Source organism: Belonocnema kinseyi, chromosome 8 (genome assembly GCF_010883055.1).
Source record: "Belonocnema kinseyi isolate 2016_QV_RU_SX_M_011 chromosome 8, B_treatae_v1, whole genome shotgun sequence".
Taxonomy (NCBI): Eukaryota; Metazoa; Arthropoda; class Insecta; order Hymenoptera; family Cynipidae; genus Belonocnema; species Belonocnema kinseyi.
The window spans coordinates 111,409,550-111,416,561 of NC_046664.1; the positions used below are offsets into that span (position 1 = coordinate 111,409,550).

General features: G+C 31.8%; 1 protein-coding gene across 5 annotated transcripts in view; it reads left to right on the top strand.

Annotated features, from left to right (window-relative positions):
* Window positions 1-7,012, top strand: part of LOC117177884 (alpha,alpha-trehalose-phosphate synthase [UDP-forming]) — a 285,945-nt gene that overhangs the window by 223,578 nt on the left and 55,355 nt on the right. The window lies entirely within an intron of this gene.

The following is a 7,012-nucleotide window of genomic DNA, read 5'->3' on the forward strand; positions in this document are numbered from 1 at the left end:
TGTGTGTATTTAAGCTATTCAAATACCGACAATATGTGGGGTAGGAAAATTCAGTTTTATTAGTTATCTCGAAGGTTAACTCGGGACTCGGGTCAACTTGAATCAGTGAAAAAGATTCAGTTTTAATATTTAAAATTTACGAGTATACGAAATAAGACAACTTCAAAACATGTTACACCTTCTCTCTAATCTGGATTTTTGGAGTATTTGGAAAATCGTAGGTATGAACGTAGGTCCTCAGCTCGGCTCAATTTTACAAAGTGCGAACGAAGCACCTTCTAAAACGCACGATCAGCAAAGCTGTCAAAATAATAAACAATACATTTAGAAATGGCTATTTCAAATCTTAGAAAGTATTTAAAGAAGTCAAGAGCAAGATGATTATGCGTCGAATGACGTTTTTCATTTCGTGCCCCGAGAAGGGGACACTCCGTACTCCAAGTGACTGGCACTTCGTACCCCAAATGATCGAGACTCTGTATCCTACATGACTATGTAGCTTTCACACCGGAAGGGTAATTTTTGTTGCATGTATATCGTGCACTGAAATTGGTGCTTCATTCACACTTTGTTTATTCTGTGGCTCTGCTCATGGTAAATAAAAAATGTCTGCATCTTAATTCAGACAGATTAAAAATCTCTAAATACACAATGCATACATTGAATTTGTCAAGGATTTCGAAAACTTTAAGTATCCTACGTTTGGAAAAGGCAGCTATTTCAGTAAAAAATTAACTAAAGTAAGTCAGCTCACATACCGTACATGGCGATAAAGGCTGATCGGCTAATTAAACAATTTCAAGACCGAAAATAAATAGAAGTTGCATAATTTTTTCCAGTGCGTGGTACTGAAATGCATTCATAATTCAAACAACTATTTATTTTTTATAATTACAGTTTTTTTCACTATTCTTACTATAAAATATACGAGACTTCCCTACCACTGATACGTGTCCGGAAACTGATACACTTACTCTATATCATTTGTCCGAATATCTACATCAATTCAGATGACAAAGGAAAACCCGAAATAGAAAAAAAAAAACACCAATTACAAATTTTTTCAAAAAATAGTTTATAGCAATGACAAGTATTGATGTTTGATAAAAATTGTGACTAACAATCACTCTCACAATAATTTAAAGCATTTGGACTAAAGAGAACATTTTTTAAAAAATATTACAATGTTGGGCCATTTGTTATTCTGATTGGTTTCTAACAATTGAAACATACAATAATCAAATTATTTGTATTCTAGGAGTACTCCTGTGAACTTTGAGTAAACATACAATAAATAAACAAATCAATGTGCCAAAATCGGCGACCAAAATGCTCTTTTAAATTGAGTGCATTTCAATTGAAAAAAATTGGATATCGGGGCAAAATTAAAGGCTGTAGACTTTTTTTAACGAAAAAAAAATGTTTCCTCCCACTGTGCGGTGTATTTGGCTATACTTTTGTGTGTACTTTAACACTGCGGTTAATACATGCAAATATTAACCGATTTTCATGAATCTTTTTTCACTTTCTTCAAATCATATGAATAAACTAATTCTGCTGCTTAAAATTGAATCAAGCCATGATTTCATTATTTCAGTTTTTTAACCCGCCTGCATCTCATAACAATGAAAGGGTCATCCGTTACGGTTAATTCGACGCGCTCCGAGATGTTTGCTTCGCGAGTTTGACAAAGGCAGATGGGCATGCTGCGAAAATGCACATGTAGCTGACACTGAGCGTCACTGCTATTGTCATTTTCTTTGATGCTTATGAAATAAAATAGAAGCATTTTTTCGAAAAACCGACTCTAGTCATCAAAACAGAATGATATTTATAAGACGTATGCAAAATATCAGAAAAAAATATTCAACCGTGTGGCTGAAAATTGGAGTCCCGTTTTATAACTATAATAAATCCCCATAAGCATAGGGAATTGTCTGATACGCGGCGCTGTCAGCACATAGCTTATATTGAATAGGGGCATCCAAAAAGCAAAATAATTATTTATGATCTAAATTCATGAAAAGATATAGATGCATACAGTATAGTCTTTCGAATTAATGATTATCTAATGTAGGTTCATTATCTATTATAGGGTGGGCTCTCCTAATCTATTCACTTAATCGTTTTGAGAACAAAAATGTTACTGGAGTGAAAATAAAACTAACATAATTTTCAAACATTGCTGATTTTTCTATTCATTTCCATATTATTATTTTTTTAAACTTTACTTTATTCTTATCGAATAATAAATGAAAGATGGGGTCGGTTATAAAGGTTATCTGTTAAAAGTGTTGTACTGATTAAATATGAATTAAGAACAAAACAAAGTTATTTGGCACACGAGAAGTACGACTTTCTGTCATCTTATCACTGACAAAGGATAATGAGTAAAGCCATTGGAACTGCTATCTAGGTCACTATGGAAAATGAAAAAAAAAAATGGAATTACGATTGAGCGACATAATTTTCCAGAAACACTTATCATCGGTTTTTAATATTTTCTCACATAAAAAAAGTTGCGAAGTTTTTATGGAAATCTTTCGTCTTTGTTAATTAATGCATAATTAATGCAAAAAACGGCTGTTCATAAACTGCATCAAGTTTTTGAGGATAGGGACACAATTTCTTAATCTCGAGATGAGTAAATTTGTTAAATTTCTGTTTTATAAAAGACAACATACTCATCATTAAAGAAAATATGATATTTTGACAAAAAATTGTTGCGTATCCAATATACAAAGAGTCTCGATCCATCGACATTATTTTGCTACGCTTACCAAATTTCAGGGAACCTAGCCTTTTTTTAAACTTTTTAAATATTCCGAGCACCCGGTTTCAGTGAAGGCTCTTTCCAATAAGCAATTTATGATATTAAAATAGCTTCTAATAGATATAAGGAAAATGGAATACAAATTATTTTTACTGCTTTATTTCTCATTATAGAATGATTACATATCCTTACTTTTAATTTTATAATCCACTATGAACTCGTTCGAAGTGGCATTTTTATCATTCAGAAGCAAACATGAACCATGATCGAGTAAAGGCCGAGTCAATATGCAGATTGATATGATGATAGTGAATGATGGGTCATTACGATTACGATCGTTTACATTGATTTTATTTTTCATACTTAAGGGTCAAAACCATATTGGTTTGATAGGTTTTTTGTTTTCTGACCGGCTTCAAACTTTAAAAATATGAATTAAAACATTATATAATACTCTAATTTATACGACTGGAGTTAATTTATTTTATGTTTTTAAATTATTGTGCTGTGTGAGAAATTTTAAGGAATAACAAGATCACAAGATTAAAGTTGAGACAAAAAGTAATGAAGCCTGGCTTTGAAGAATTACTACATGGCAAAAACAAGTTGCAGAATTTTAAGTTAAAGACAGAAACATTCTTCAACATTATACTTGTAAAATCATGCCAGTTTGATTTTCGTCGAAAAATGTTTGTCTTTTCTGTGACAGAAAATGTGTGGAAAATAGGAGAAATTACCTTCAACTTTCAATACGTCGACTTTACAGTCCTCAGCAAGTTCGAAAATTGGTATCAGAAATTTAAAGAAAATCATGAGTATTCTTTATTATGTACTTAATAATACACTGAATGGCGGCATGATGAACATCTGATTTTTACAATCCGGTTCCGCTTATTGTTGCCAACTTTTTTGGTAGCAGTTTTGAAATTGCATTGCATGATGAAAGTTGAGTGCTGTTGGTAGCACTGAATAATATTTGAGGTTAGAAAATATGTCATTTTAATGTACATGAGTACTGGATATATGTCATACGAAAAGAAAAATTACTTTCCTAGAAAACCTAACGATAAAATGTCTTTATTCAGCAATGATTTTTTATATTAGCTTTGTCTTTCATTCAATAGTTTACCAAGAAACAAGGTATATTGTGTCAGATCAATCGATACTTAGTGATGAATTAAATTAACAAATGTGCACTATGAGACAGCACTAACAACACCGGCAACTTTATTTTTTTTTGTATTTCCTTTGATTTCAACACTGTAATAAATATAATTTGTTATCTTTTATTAATTAGTTTTTAAATGACACATTCTCTTTCAAAGTCCAAATAGAAGTACTTTCTAAAGCCAAGCTAGATTTTAGACGGAATTTTTATATTAATGTGATATCAAATTCTGGCTAGCGACATTAGTGGGTCTACATAGAACTGTGTGATGGATTTTTCTATCTAGTAGGTATAGATAGCGCCAAAAAAGCGCCAATCTAATTCGGCGTGAACAGACAGCCACGAATAATCCAGTACTGGTGCTAGAATAATTCCAGTCTGCCAGGCATTATTTCCACATGGGATTCTAGTATTTATGGTGTAAAATGAGAAAATCCAGTTTTGAGGTTGGGTCCACGTTTTGTCTTAATTTCAACGCCCTTACGTCGAAAAAGAATCTGGAAAACTTCAAACCTCGTGGTCGCGAAACGAAACGTATTCACACTGAATGGTGGCTTGGCGAACATCTGATTCTTGAAATGAGGTTCCGTTTATTGTTGCCAACTCTTTTGGTAGCAGTTTTGAAATTGCATTGCATGATGAAAGTTGAGTGCTGTTGGTAGCACTGCATAATATTTGAGGTTAGGAAATATGTCGTTTTTATGTACATGAGTACTGGATGCATGTCATACGAAAAGGAAAATTACTTTCCTAGAAAACCTAACGATAAAATATATTTATTCAGCAATAATTTTTTATACTAACATAGCTTTGTCTTTCATTCAATATTTTATCAATAAACAATGTATAGTGTGTCAAATCAATCGATACTTAGTGATGAATTAAATAAACAAATCTGCTCTATGACAACACTGACAACCCAGGCGACTTTATTTCTTCTATTTCCTTTGATTTGAGCACTGCGGCAACGTTGCGGAAGACTGGCGAAACTTTAAAAGTTGCGTGATTATATGCAATAAATGTGATAATTATCTTTTATTAATTAGTTTATAAATGACGCCTTCTTTTTCAAAGTCCAAATACAAGTACTTTCTAGAGCAAAGCTAGATTTTAGACGGAATTTTTCTATTAATGCAATGTGAAATTCTGGCTAGCGACATTAGTGGGTCTACATAGAACTGCGTGATGGATTTTTCTATCTAGTAGATATAGATAGCGCCAAAAGAGCGCCAGTCTAATTCGGCGTGAACAGACAGGCACGAATAATCCACTACTGGCGCTAGAATAATTCCAGTCTGCCAGGAATTATTTCCACACGAGCTTTCAAGATTGGTAATTCCTGCTTTGTAGCGCATAAGAGATTTAGTATAGTTTATGCCTATGGCTTTCGGCAGGAAGCACGTGACCCTTTTTTTAGGGATCTGTGTTCGACAATGACGAGAAGGAAATTTGTTCATTGTGAATTTTCCAGTATTGAAACTCATTAAGATTGTAATTATTCAAACGCTCTTAATTTAGACATTAATAATTTTTATTGACCCTTCAACTTTTGAGATAAAATCGCTGAATCGAGAAGCTTCTTCGAAGCTATATTTCAACTTGAAATCTCTGCCTAGAGCCAAGATAATTATTTTTTACATTTTAGCTCTTCTGATTACAATTAAAATTAAATTGAAGTAAAAAGATGTCGTTTATAAAGTACAATTTAAAGAATAGTCATGCATTTTTTAAAATTTCTGATACTCATTTTTTCTCCTCGGCAGGACTTCAAAAGTCGACGTATTGAAAATTTATGGTCATTTACACTGTTTTTCACAAATTTTCTGCCACATGAAAGACAAACTTTCTTGGACAATAATCAAACTGGCATAATTGTATAAGTATAATGTTAAAGAATATTTCTGTCTTTAACTAAAAATTCTGCAACTTTATTTTGCCGAGTAGTAAACCTTTGATTTTAGTTCGTGCCAGAAGTTCATCCTCTTTTCTTGCTAACACATATGTAGCTCGTTAACTGTCATTCTTCGGATAAAAACTGATATCGAGATAGCAACAATAAAATGAATGAATGATCTTTTTATAGAATTTTGAAGTCGTAAGAAAAAAATGTTTTGTTGTTCCGATATTTGGGATGATTAGTCAAATATTTTTCATAAGCTTGGCTACTTTTTTTCAGGACGACTAGAGACAGTTAAAAAATCTAATAAAATATATGTTTTGTAGTTTTCATTTTACAACAGAGGATCCTTCTTTTAATAAGTCATGGCTTACTTAATATTTCATTTTGCTATAAATTCGATCCTATTATTTATATTGTTTTAATAACACAAGATAGACACATATTTACTAAGATTAAGGTCGCATGATATGAAAAAATATCTGGACAGCGTTGCATATGTAGAAAACCATATAGACCCTCCCTCCACTCGTACCGACTGTACCGTGTATATTAGGGTGGCCCTAATTTTTAACTTTTAAGATTTGTTTGTTCCAGCCCCCGCGTTTTGTTTGAATACTCCAACAAAATCTGCAAATTTTAGTGAAATGGGTTAATATTTAGGGGGCGCGCGAAGACCATGCAGTTTTCCATTTTACATGGAAAAGTCAGCATTTTGAAAATCTAATATTCAAACGAAATGATATGCTACATATAATTGCGTAATACAGTATGTTGTTCAGAATCCTTCAGTTAATAAGAATCAATCATAAATGTTAAGGTTTAATGGCTTTAAGCTACTCTTATGGGTCCCTAACCAAATTTCTCTGAAATTTTTTTCCATAAAAAATCACTAATCGGTCATTTAAAAAGACTCAGTTATCTTTTAACTAATTTTAAATTGTTTGAACAATTTTAATTTGTTTATACATTTGTTTTTTTATGTTAGTCGCGAAATGAATGTATTTTCTAGACGTTATGAATTCTTTAATGAATTATAAAATCATGATAATTAGTATAAATAATTTTACCATCACACCTATATGATATTTAAATAAAATAGAATTGTTTAAATAATTTATATTTCTTTGAAAATTCACGATTATTCTTAGAAAAGGAATTAGTACTTAAAAAT